At 55.6% G+C, this 11,840-nt stretch overlaps 2 long non-coding RNA genes across 2 annotated transcripts in view; both read right to left on the bottom strand.

Annotated features, from left to right (window-relative positions):
* LOC148594670 (uncharacterized) overlaps positions 1-11,840 on the bottom strand; it is a 372,746-nt gene that overhangs the window by 359,732 nt on the left and 1,174 nt on the right. The gene's annotated exons all lie outside the window — the stretch shown is intronic.
* Positions 7,515-8,231, bottom strand: LOC148594671 (uncharacterized). Its single transcript, XR_015913384.1, has 2 exons — positions 8,142-8,231; positions 7,515-7,637 (listed from the first exon to the last, which is right to left on the bottom strand). It is a non-coding gene; the product is annotated as an uncharacterized LOC148594671 (long non-coding RNA).

Below are 11,840 nucleotides of genomic sequence, written 5' to 3'. Positions count from 1 at the left end.
AGCACAACACACGTATCAAGCTGACGCTTGGCGAATTCAACATGAGCCTATCTGTTTGCACTCGTGTTTGTAAGCATGTCCACTGTAGCACAGCCAAATGCGCCCAGGACCAAGTGCACTTAATGACAAAGCTGTCCATGCACGGCCCCTGCACAAGCACAGATGCCCGCGTGCAAAGCAAGCACACACTCCTCATTCACGTGCCTTGCCACAGAGCTAGCACAGCGTGACTATCTAAGCTCTGTCCAAATCTCAACCACGCTGGAGATGCAAAGAAAGATGAGTGCCAGATTACATCACAGCTCAAAGATGTCTTGTCTCCCCACCCCCAACCCAAAGGCAATAAGAGCTTTTGAAGACAGAGACTCCCCGACACTTATCCCAGCCATAGACACCTCAAGATTTCATCTTGAGGCAGCAAAGCAGAAGGACATGCTGCCATCCAGACGAGAGTCAGAAAGGAGAAACAAGGCTGTGAGACCAGCCGCTTTGCACCAGCACTGAAAAGCTCCTCAGAAAAAAAAAAAAAAAAAAGTATTAGACCATTTTGCCTTTAAATAGCCCACCACACTGCAACAAACACTGCATCACCTCTATGCTACTGCAGGAGTGGAAATGCATGCTGTGGCTCTGTAGAAGTTTAGTTATGAGCATTAGTGTTATTTATTGAGTGACTACTGGAGGTGGGTAGGACCAAAGCTCCCTGTGATGTGGGGCCAGGAACTGATGCAGTACTGTGGCAGTGGACCCACTTTCGCTGCACGCACAGCCATGCCCATTCCTTGCAGCCGCTATGCACCGTCTCAGATGCGCATGCAGGAGCACATGCTGCTGCCAACCAAGGCCATTTGGGCAGCTCTTCTGCAGAGCGCTTCTGTGTGCCTGTCAGGTCACCTGGCTTCGGGATTTCGGACGTGCTGGTGGCACAGCAAGGAGTAAAGTTCATACTCATAGTCATCCTTTATCTACATTGTGTCCCTCCTCCTGTCCAGCTGGACCCTGCAGTCAGTTCCATCTCCATCCTTATCTTCCTCCAGCATGCCACAGCTCAGCCCAGCCCAGCAGCTAGCCACACCACCTGCAGCTCTCACCTCCTACAGTTTTGGCTTCTGTTCCACCAACACCTGCACGCCTACCCCACCACCTGCCAAGCCAGGGATCTCCTCTGTCCCCGCTCTCTGCACCACCAAGCTCAGCCCCTGCCAGCAAGGACTATGATCAGAAGCGGCGTCACATCTGAGTTTTGCACTGTGTCTGTTTGCTAGATGTTTTCCTCCCACTTTCTAAGCTGTTGAAGCCAACTGAAGATGGCAGCCACACATCTTGAGGACAAGAGGCCAACGTGGAGGGAGCCTGCCAGACACAGCTGCTTCCAGCCCTGGAGAGGGCAGCGGCACCTTGGGGAGCTGCCCTGTTCCAGTACCCTGGGGGTACGCCAGCACGGAGGCAGTGAGGAAAAGCTGCCTTCTCGAAGCAGTCGCTCCTTCCATATGGTCCCATTGCAGCCTGTTTGGTCTGACTGATGGGGGGCGATGTCAACAGCATGTCACGGGGCTTGGCCTCCATTTGGTCGTGTTGGTAGCAGCCCTGAGGCCAGGTTCTGCATCACATAGACCCCATATGTGCCTTATTTTCCAGTCTACTTTATTACCACAGAAAAAAATGACTCTCTTCTCCAAAACAGGAAGCAGCATGTAACGCTGGAAACATTAGGGTTTGCCACACCTAGCCACAGAGAGAAACACAGCTCTGGTCTCCGTCCCAAACCCTCAGACCTACTGGGATCCTAGAGAATCGGTGCTGCACTCGGATTATTCCGTCCTGCTTCCCACATCCAGGTGCCTGTCCCTAGCCCTCCTGCCCGCACAGCTCCCCAGGTGGGCAAAGCCGCCACCCCGTCTTACTCCAGGCAGCAGAGCTGCCCACGCAGGTGCTTCTACTGTGGTCCAAAGACAGCAAAAGCCTCAGAGAAGGGGTGTTGTTATCTGGAGGAATGAAAAAAGCAGAGCTAAGGGGAACGAGGTTGGGGTGGCAGCCAGCGTGCAGAGAGCACAGTATCCTTGGTGCACAACTGCGGTGCTTCGCACAGCTCCTGGAGAAGGGTCGCACTCCAAACGCCTCAGTGAGGGCAGCTTCGGGTGAGGGCAATCAATTCCTACAAGAACCCAAGAACCCGAGAAATACCAGGGAAACTTCTGTAACTTCTATTCCCCTTTAGCAAAAAATGCTGCTACTGATTCATTCTGCCCCACTCTTTTTTTAAAAAACTAAACCAGAGTCTGAAGCCGCTGAGACAAAAGCAAAAGACCAGCAACAGCCTGAGGTGCACCAGAGCCCATCACCTGTGCATCGGGCGGCAGGAACCTCGCAGCACCCGCCCTAGCAGGGAAGTAGACAAGCATGGTACAGAAACGCTGCTGCGGGGGGTCCCAGCTCCCTACAGCCACATAGCCACATGTGCCTCCCCACAGCCACATTTCATGTCAGCCTTTTATTTTTCTAAACGGTTTGTGTAACAGAGGAAAAAGAATGATTTGGAATATTTTTTTTAATAAAAAATAACTAAAGAAAAAAATCTGTGCTTTCCAGTTCTCATTCGTGTGTTTATTTTCATAGGGAAATCTTCCCTGTATCTGTGTTCTGGCCCTGGATGAGACGGTCGGAGCTCAGTGGGCAGAAATGCTGTGTAGTTGCTGCCTGCAGCCAGCTGCACAGCTCAAAGAGATTTTCTTAAAGAGACAGTTTAGCTTAATCAAGTTTAATGGCCTTGCCTTATTAATGAGCACAGTCAAGTGCCTCTCCTCCAGGGGAAAAAGTAGTGGGAAGAAGAAAAGCAGCATTTCTGCTCTGCAGGAGGTTGGCTGCTGCCGGCTCTCTCCTTGCTAAGGGGGAACAGCGCAGGAGAGTTAACCCTGCTTGATTCTGTGCTTCCTTTTCCATTCACAGCCAGACTATGGCATGTCCAGCAGCAGGTCCTGGCTCCACCTGTGGGGGTTTCAACCCAAATATCTTGCCCCATTTTTCAGTCGCAGCAGTGTGCAGAGGATGTGGGTGGACTGGCGAAGGGCAGGAAAGGGCTTTCACCTTGATAGCCAAGAAGCATCAGGGGATGAGCTGGCCAAGAAAGGAAGCAGGAGGAGAAACCAATGGTAGGAACTAGCTAGAGAAAGGGAAGAAAGTTGATGGGTCTTAGGCTGGAAGTAGGTTAGGGTGGAGGTCAAGTTGAAAGTCCCTTGAACTGGAGCAGGCCAGGAGCCAAGGGACTGTACAAAGAAGTCCTTTGTCCCCACAGGCTCCTGAAGCCCTACCAGGAGGGGAGGGCTGGCTCTTACTACACCTTCACTCTTTAGTCAAAGTGTGGAGCAGGGACCAGAAGCAATAATGCTGCCATCCAAGCAAGTCCCCAGTGCTCTGAGACACTTTGGTCTTTTCCCTTGGCCCAACAAATGCGGAGTTACTCCGTTCAGAGTGCCAACAGCTTTGTGAAGAGGAATGCCTTTTCCTCCCTCCTGGAGAAGTGCTGCGATGCTGGAGCCGTGCTAGAATGCCGGAGCGATGGGTACAGCACCCGCCACCTCTCCCCCACGGAGTCCAGCTCATTGGGTCCCCAACAGCAGCAGTGGCAGACAGGTCAGTCTGTGGGGCCCAACAACAGAACAGTCAGCATCAACTCAGTGATGCCAAGGCAGAGAGAATCATTCTTGGCCCTGGCAAACTTCACTGTCCACAAAATTTAAGTGACCACAAGACAAGGCAGAGGGGCTCTGAGGATGTCTATTTTGGCGCTAAGGCACCCCCAATGCAGTTTGCATCTACATCTCTATTATGGGGCTGGGTATAGCAAGAAAATAATGGGAGCAAGAGGACGTGAAATTCTTGTGCGACTACCCCAGCCAGCGCCAGCATTTAAGCCAGAACAGCTCATTCCTGAAGGCAGAGCAAAACAACTGTGTTACCTGAGAAGTCCTAGCTTTTAAAACTACGCTACAGACACTGGTTAACTCCAAAAGGGCCTTTCTGTGGAGGCTAGCTGGCTGTAAGACAGTTTCTCCTAGATTAGCATGAATAGATGATGCCATCCTGTGGCTGTTTGGAAATACTGACTTCCTGCACAGGTTTTTCCAGGAACTGACTCTGCACTTCCTAGTGAAAGAAGAGCTGATAATGAGGAAAAACAAAAAGTCTCCTCTGAAACTGCAGATAAAACATCAAAATATATTATTTACTTCTATTTCAGATCTCTGCTATTTAGGAGAAAGGGACCTGAAATACAAGCACTCTTAAGAGAATAATTCCCTACTCCCTAGTAAGGTTGAGCTTTTGAAGGGAATTACGCTTTGCCTCCGAGATTTGCACAGTAAAAAGCTGCTGGGTACACACAAGTCTGCAGCTTTAGGAGGCTATGCTGAGTGGCCAGGAGTAAAACTATTCCTCTGGTGCCCCCAGTCATCTTCTTCATGACTACACTGTGCCCTTTAATGGGGTTAAGTAATGGCAGGTTTAGTGAAATCTACCTGCCTGGCCACCAGGTAGCAGAAAGAAATCACATCACCACAGCTTTGAGAGATGACTCACTTGTTTGCTCTCCTCAGTCAGGTTCTAGCAGCCACAGATCAGTTCATTGCTCTGGGTATTAAGTCATGAGGAGACCACATAGTCCCTCCATATTCCCATTTTGGAGCAGACTCCAGAGACCAAATTCCTACAGTCTCTGTTCTTCCACATTGCTCTAAACGGCCGGGGTATTGCTTCTTCCATGTAAAGAGGGTTTGGTTTAAAAATATATTCTATTAGACCCACCCAAAACAAGGAAGATGGAAATATTTTAAGACTTCCTTTATTTCTAGTTTTACTACTTACCTAAAATGTTGAAAGGATTCTTTTAAAAGTGTTACTGAGTTTAGCATGGGGACTAGGAAAAAAAAAAGAAAAGCCATTAAGACACAGGAGAATCATGTTGAAATCTACTCAGACAAGGAAGTCTTTTAGCAAGCATCATTCGGTGAGCTCATACTGCCTCTCTGGCTGTGGCTCTTGGTCCAAAAGTTGAATTTCTTCTCAAGGGAGGGAAGTAAAACTCACCTTTATGACTGCAAGGAAGAAAGCAGCTAAATGTGAAACTATGCACTGGAACCCATCTAAATTTGCAAACAGGCTGATATAAAAGCCCAAGGAAAAGTGCACAGGACTCATTTATTCTCAGATGTTCAGTTTAGGGCTAGATGACAAGCATTATCATTTTAGCATCACTAGCTATGACACTGATAATGAAAAAACAGAAGGCAGGAGGACAATCAAATAGAGAATTCTCTTCATGGTCTGTATGAGGCCTTGTAAGCATTATGCAGGAGCAGATTTTGGATGGTGAGCAGACCTTGAAGGAATATAGCTTTACACTCATGCTGTTCTGGACCTTGTCTCAGTCCATGAACATTAATTCATCGCATGTCTCCTCAGGCATTTCTTTTGGCAGACAGGCAAGAGGGAAAAAAAAAAAAAAGGCAAAACAGTAGGATTTTAGCTTGGAGAGATGTAATATTGGAGGCTGAGGAGCCCAGACTTAGCCTGGGTTAATAAGCCTTACTAGCAGCGTGACGACATTTCCAAAACTGAGCTCTCTGACTGGAGAAAGAGTAGGGAAAGCTATGTTTCAACTGACAAAGAGAAGGAAATGGCAAGCTCAGATTAAGAGATAGAGAGAGGAGGTGAAAGACATTTCCTCGCAGCAGTAGTTATGGCCCTGTTGAGAACGAGTAGTAAATCAGGCACTTACTGCTGTAACATGCTCTGGCAGTTTACTGCTCAGTCATTTACTAATTAATTCTCCACATTTCTGTGCAAAGCAGGTGAATATTATAATCTCCACATTTTCCAGAGAGAAAATGAGGCAGAGGGGCTGGGTATCATTTTAAGTCCAAAAGTTCTTCCCAGAAGATACAGGCACAAATTTCACAGGAGATATGATGTACTGCAGCTCCTGAGTCATGAGGTTGTTGTCTGAGAAGCAATATAACGTATTAAAGCTCATTTTATAAAGTGTTCATGAAGGTGAGTTACATTCATTCAATCAGGGAGATCCTTGTCTAGCTCAGCCATCCAAGGGAACTACAACCTGGAAGTTCCCCATCCTCTGCAGCAAGGACAGCCTGCACATTCAGCCCCAGGCAGGCTCCTCAGTGCCAGCAGCATTTGTGCGGCAGGCTGCTTGGGCTTCTTCTCTTGGCTCTGCAGCTGCAGGAAAAGCCCTGAGCTCGGGCTCTGCTTTGCTTTGGGCCCGGCCCAAAGGAGGAAGCTGAACAGCAGGGGCTCCAGAAGCCACCTCGGGCTCCCTCAAGAGCTAGGAGGGCAGCTCACACTGCCCTCCACCTAGGCATGGGGAGACCTTGCTTTATCAGGGCTTCCACAGCACGAGAGCCAGGCACACAGGCAGAGGGCCTAGAGGACCCCACGCCTGTCGGTATGAGGGCAGGGGAAGCGATCCACATGGACTCTAAATGGCAGCACTTCTTGTCAGCCTGGCTGTAACAATAAACAGCGTCCCTAGGGCCACGTCCTTGCAGCTTCTCCACATCTGTTTGCATTTCCTAAGGGCTGTGGTCTCTGGGAGGTGTTAGATCACATCCCTTGCAGGTGCATCCCAGCCTCTAAGCCTCATATTTCTTTGGGAATGGTGCTGGCTTCAGGGAATATCAGCAGTCCAAGCAGTACCATCCCGCTGGATAACAGGCTGCTCATTGTGAGGCAACAAACAAGACCTCATACCTGCCCGCAGTAGAACTGAGCTTCCTTGCCCACCTGGTCTATCTGGACTGTGCAGAGAAGTGCTTGGGGGACCACCTGGATTTCACTTTCATTGCCATGGCCAAGCTGGGGCTTGGTGATAACCTTGGACTCCACTTGAACCTACCTCATTTGTCATTTACCTGACAAAAGCCTTTTTTTCTGCCTTTGTGGTCATCCTTCTTTAGCATCCTTCTTTTTCCTCTGCTTGGGAGTTTCACTACAGACTTCTTGCCCAAAAGAAAGCCTGAAAAAGCCACACCTCCAATGTGCGACCTTAAAGTCAACCCGTCCAGATAGTAGCCTCAAGCCAAGTACAAGATCCCATGTTTTCAGGCTGCTGGGGCATATATGGTGGCCTTACATGGGAAGGCACTATAATGTCCGTGTGTCTTTTGAGGCTGATGTATCAGAGACAAGCTCCACACGTGCAGGCAGCCCCCAGAGCCCATCCGCTTTATGGGTGGCTTTTTCCCTGCTCCTGATTTGGAGAGAGGTAGTGTGGGGGGAGACCATTTTTTGAACTGCTTTACAGCTCTCAACTCTCTCAAACACTCCAGGTTTCAGGGATGGTTTTTCCACAGCCTAGCTTTCTCCATAAATCACAGGCCTCAGACGCTACTTGCATGCGTACAGGATCCTCTTTCAGGGTCCTGCATGGAGCCGCAGACCAAAGAGATGACAGCGTGATTTAATTATTTAATTCTTCATAGAGCATCCTCACGCTGGAGTGCTGGCAGCTTCAGCAGATACCTGCAGCTGCCGCCTTCTGGCTCTGCTTCCATCAGCTGTGGAAAATGTGGCGCTGTCCTCAGCCACAGATCTTTCACAGTGCCCTTCTCGGTGCACCACAACTCCTAAGACAAACAAGAGCCACCATGAGAGCTGAGAAGAACAGCAGAGCCCCAGAGCCCTCATCGCTGTCTGGCACGAGAGGCAAAGCCTCTTGCGGGAGCTCCTTCCCTCCCTCAGCCCACTTGCCACACTGCAAAAGCCCCTCAGGGAGGGCAAGGAGAGGGCAGGCAAATGGAGACTGCTGGGCTCCCACAGCTGGCTTAAGGGAGAGGCAAAGGTTCAGCTTGAGCACTCCTCAGCCCTGCAGAGATGCAGAGATGGGGAGGAGCAGCTGCAGTGCTCACTGCTTCCTCAGGGGCAGCCCTGCCTGTGTGAGACACATGGCAGCTGCCAATGCTCTCCTGCTGAGGAGACCTAACAGCACCCACCAGCTCAGCAAGGCTCTTGAGGCTCTCCGGGAGCCTTTCCCGCACGGACCTGCTGCAGTACACCCTGGGCTACCTTCTCCCAGGGCACGCTGCTCCTCTGCCCAGGAAACATCTCAGAGGCAAGGAGCAGCCACTTACAGAGCTCATCTCCAGCCAGCTCTTCTCCAGGAGGTTGCCATGCCCCTCACAGGCTCGGAGGGCCTCGCTGAGGCACGACAGATTCTGCCTAGAGGACACATGAAAGCCCACAGGACGCCCTGGCAAGGGGCGTGTGGAGGCTCCGGGAGGCCGCACGAAAGCCCATAGGGCCCCCCTGGCCCAGAGTACAAGGAGACCACAGGAGGCCGCACGAAAAAACAAAAGGTCCCCCTGGCCCAGGGCCTGTGGAGGTACCAGGAGGCGCACGAAAGCCCTTAGGGCCCCCCTGCCCCAGGGCACACAGAGGCCGCATGAAAGCTCATAGGGCCTCCCTAGTCCAGGGCACACAGAGGCCACAGGAGGCCACACGAAAGCCCCTACGGCCCCCCTGGCCAAGGGCACACTGAGGCCCCAGGAGGACACACAAAAGCCCGTAGAGTCCCCCTGGCCCAGGGCGTGTGGAGGCCCTGGGAGGACGCACAAAAGACCAAAGGGGCCCCCTTGCCAAGGTGCACGGCGGCCCCAGGAGGACGCATCAAAACCCGCAGGGCCCCCCTTCACCAGGAGAAACGGAGGACCCGGAGGCCACATGAAAGCCCGTAGGGCCCCCTGGCCCAGGGTGCGCAAAGGCCCTGGGAGGCCGCACGAAAGCCTGTAGGGGCCCCTGACCCAGGGCACACAAAGGTCCTGGGAGGCCCCACGAAAGCCCATAGGGCTTCTGTGGCCCAGAGTGCACAGAGGCCCCGGGAGGGCGCACCAAAGCCCATAGGGTCCCCCTGCCAAGGCACATGGAGGCGCTGGGAGGAGGCCAGACAAGAGCCCATAGGGCCCCCCTGACCCAGGGCGCACAGAGACCCCGGGAGGCCGCACGAAAGCCCTTAGGGCCCCTCTGGCCCAGGGCGCACCGAGGCCCCGGGAGGCCACAAGAAAGCCCCAAGGACCACCGTGGACCAGGGCGCATGGAGGCTCCCTGAGACAGCACCAAAAAACGTAGGTGGCCCTTGCTCCACGGCGCACGGATGCTGCACGAAGCTCGTAGGGGCCCCCAGGCCCAGGGCACACGGAGGCCCCGGGAGGCTGCACCAAAGCCCGTAGGGACCCTCGGGCCCATGGCGCATGGTGGCCTCAGGAGGACGCACCAAATACCGTCAGGCCTCCCTGGCCCAGAGCACACGGAGGCCCCGGAGGCCGCACAAAAGCCTGTAGGTGGCCCTTGATCCAGGGCACCCGAAGGCCCTGGGAGGCCGCATGAAAGCCCATAGGGCCCCCCTGACCCAGGGCACGCAGAGGCCCTGGGAGGCCGCACAAAAGCCTGGAGGGCTCCAATGGCCCAGGGCAGAAGTAGACCCTGGGAGGCCGCACGAAAGCCCATATGGCCCCCTTGGCCGAGGGTGCACAGAGGCCCTGGGAGGCCACACAAAGCCCGTAAAGACCCTCCGGCCCAGGGTGCACTGAAGCTCTGGGAGGCCGCACAAAAGCCAGTAGGGCTTCCATGGCCCAGGGTGAACAGAGGCCCTGAGAGGCTGCATGAAAGCCTTTAGGGCCCCCCCGGACCAGGCTGCACGGAGGCCTTGGCAGGCCACACGAAAGCCCGTAGACCCCCCAGGCTGCACGGAGGCCCCGGAAGGCCCAACGAAAGCCCATAAAAATCCCTCTGGCCCAGGGCACACAAAGGCCCCAGGAGGCCACACGAAAGCTCTTAGGGCCCCCCTGGACCAGGGCACAGGGAGGCCCCGGGAGGCCACACGAAACGCCGGATGGCTTCCATGGCCCAGGGTGAACGGATGGCCTGGCAGGACGCACAAAAGCCAGTAGGTCTTACCCGGCCCAGGGCTCACGGAGGCCCTGGGAGGCCTCACAAAAGCTCATAGGGCACCCATGGCCGAGGGCGCACGGAGGCCCCGGGAGGCCGCACGAAAGCCCATTGGGCCCACCTTGCCCAGGGCACACGGAGGCCCCGGGAGGCCGCACGAAAGCCCGTACGGCTCCCCATGGCCCCAGGCTCACGGAGACCGCATGAAAGCCCATAGGGCACCTCTAGCCCAGGGCGCACGGAGTCCTCATAGGGCCCCCATGCCCCTGGGCGCACAGAGGCCCCGGGAGGCCGCACGAAAGCCATTAGGGCCCCGCTGGACCAAGACGCACGGAGGCCCCGGGAGGCTGCATGAAAGCCCCTAGGGACCCTCTAGCCCAGGGAGCACAGAGGCCCAGGGAGGCCACACAAAAGCCCATAGGGACTCCCTGGGCCAGGGTGCACAGAGGCCCCAGGAGGCCGCACAAAAGCCCCATAGGTCTTGCCTGGTCCAGGACGCACAGAGGACTGGGGCGGCCACACGAAAGCCCATAGCGCTCCCCTTGCCCAGGGCACATGGAGTCCCCGGGACACGGCACCAAAGCCCATAGGGCCCCCCTGGCCCAGTACACACGGAGGCCCAGGGAGGCCGCACAAAACCCCATAGATCCCCCTGGACCACAGCGCACGAAGGGTCCAGGAGGCTGCACGAAAGCCTGTAGTTGGCCCCTTGCCCAGGGCGCACGGATGCCCTGGGAGGCTGCACAACAGCCCGTAGGGACCCCCTGGCCCACAGCAGCGCTGGGAGGCTGCACGAAAGCCGTTAGGACCCCACTGGCTGAGGACGCACAGAGGCTCCAGGAGGCCGCACGAAAGCCCATACAGTCCCCCTGGCCCAGGGCGCACGGAGACCCCAGGAGGCCGCACAAAAATCCATAGGGCTCCCCTGTCCCAGGGCACACGGAGGCCCCACGAAAGTCCATAGGCCCCCCTGGCCCCGGGTGCATGGGCTAGAGGTGCCCTATGGGCTTTCATGCGGTCTCCGTGCATCCTGGGCCAGGGGGCCCTACGGGATTTTGTGCAGCCTCCCGGGGCCTCCGTGTGCCCTGGGCAAGGGGGGCCCTACGAGCTTTCGTTTGGCCTCCCAGGGCTCCATGCGCCCTGGGCCAGGGGCCACCTACGGGTTTTCGTGTGGCCTCCCGGGGCCTCTGTGTGCCCTGGGCCAGGGGGGCTCTACGGGCTTTCGTTTGGCCCCCCGGGGCTTCCGTGCTCCCCGGGCCAGGGGGGACATACGGGCTTTCGCGCAAGGAGGCCCCGGGAGGCCGCACGAAAGGCCGTAGGGTGCCCTTGGTCCAGGGCGCACGGATGCCCTGGGAGGCTGCACAACAGCCCGTAGGGACCCTCTGGCCGACGGTGGTGCTGGGAGGCTGCATGAAAGCCCTTAGGACCCCACTGGCTGAGGACGCACAGAGGCTCTGGGAGGCCACACGAAAGCCCATACGGTCCCCCTGGCCCAGGGCGCACGGAGACCCCAGGAGGCTGCACAAAAATCCATAGGGCCCCCCTGGTGAAAAGCACATGGAGGCCCTGGGAGGCCGCACGAAACCTGTAGGGGCCCCCAGGCACAGAGCGCAAGGAGGCCCCGGGAGGCCACACGAGAGACCTTAGGACCTCTCAGGCCCATGGCGCACGGAGGCCCTGAGAGGCCGCAGGAAATCCCATAGTGCCCCCCCGGCCCAGGGCACACAGAGGCCTTTGGAGGCTGCACGAAAGCCCATAGTGCCCACCTTGCCCAACGGGTGCCCCGGGAGACCGCAAGAGAGCCCTTAGGGACCCCCTGTCCCAGGGCGCAAGGAGGCCCCGGAAGGCCGCACCAAAGCCCGCAGAGCCCCCTGGCCCAGGGCTCA

This window comes from Tinamus guttatus, unplaced genomic scaffold (assembly GCF_059628265.1).
Source record: "Tinamus guttatus ecotype Peru unplaced genomic scaffold, ASM5962826v1 Tinamus_guttatus_pri_ptg000215l, whole genome shotgun sequence".
Lineage (NCBI taxonomy): Eukaryota > Metazoa > Chordata > Aves > Tinamiformes > Tinamidae > Tinamus > Tinamus guttatus.
Note: the sequence above shows the minus strand (reverse complement) of the source record. Positions and strands in the feature narration are given on the sequence as shown.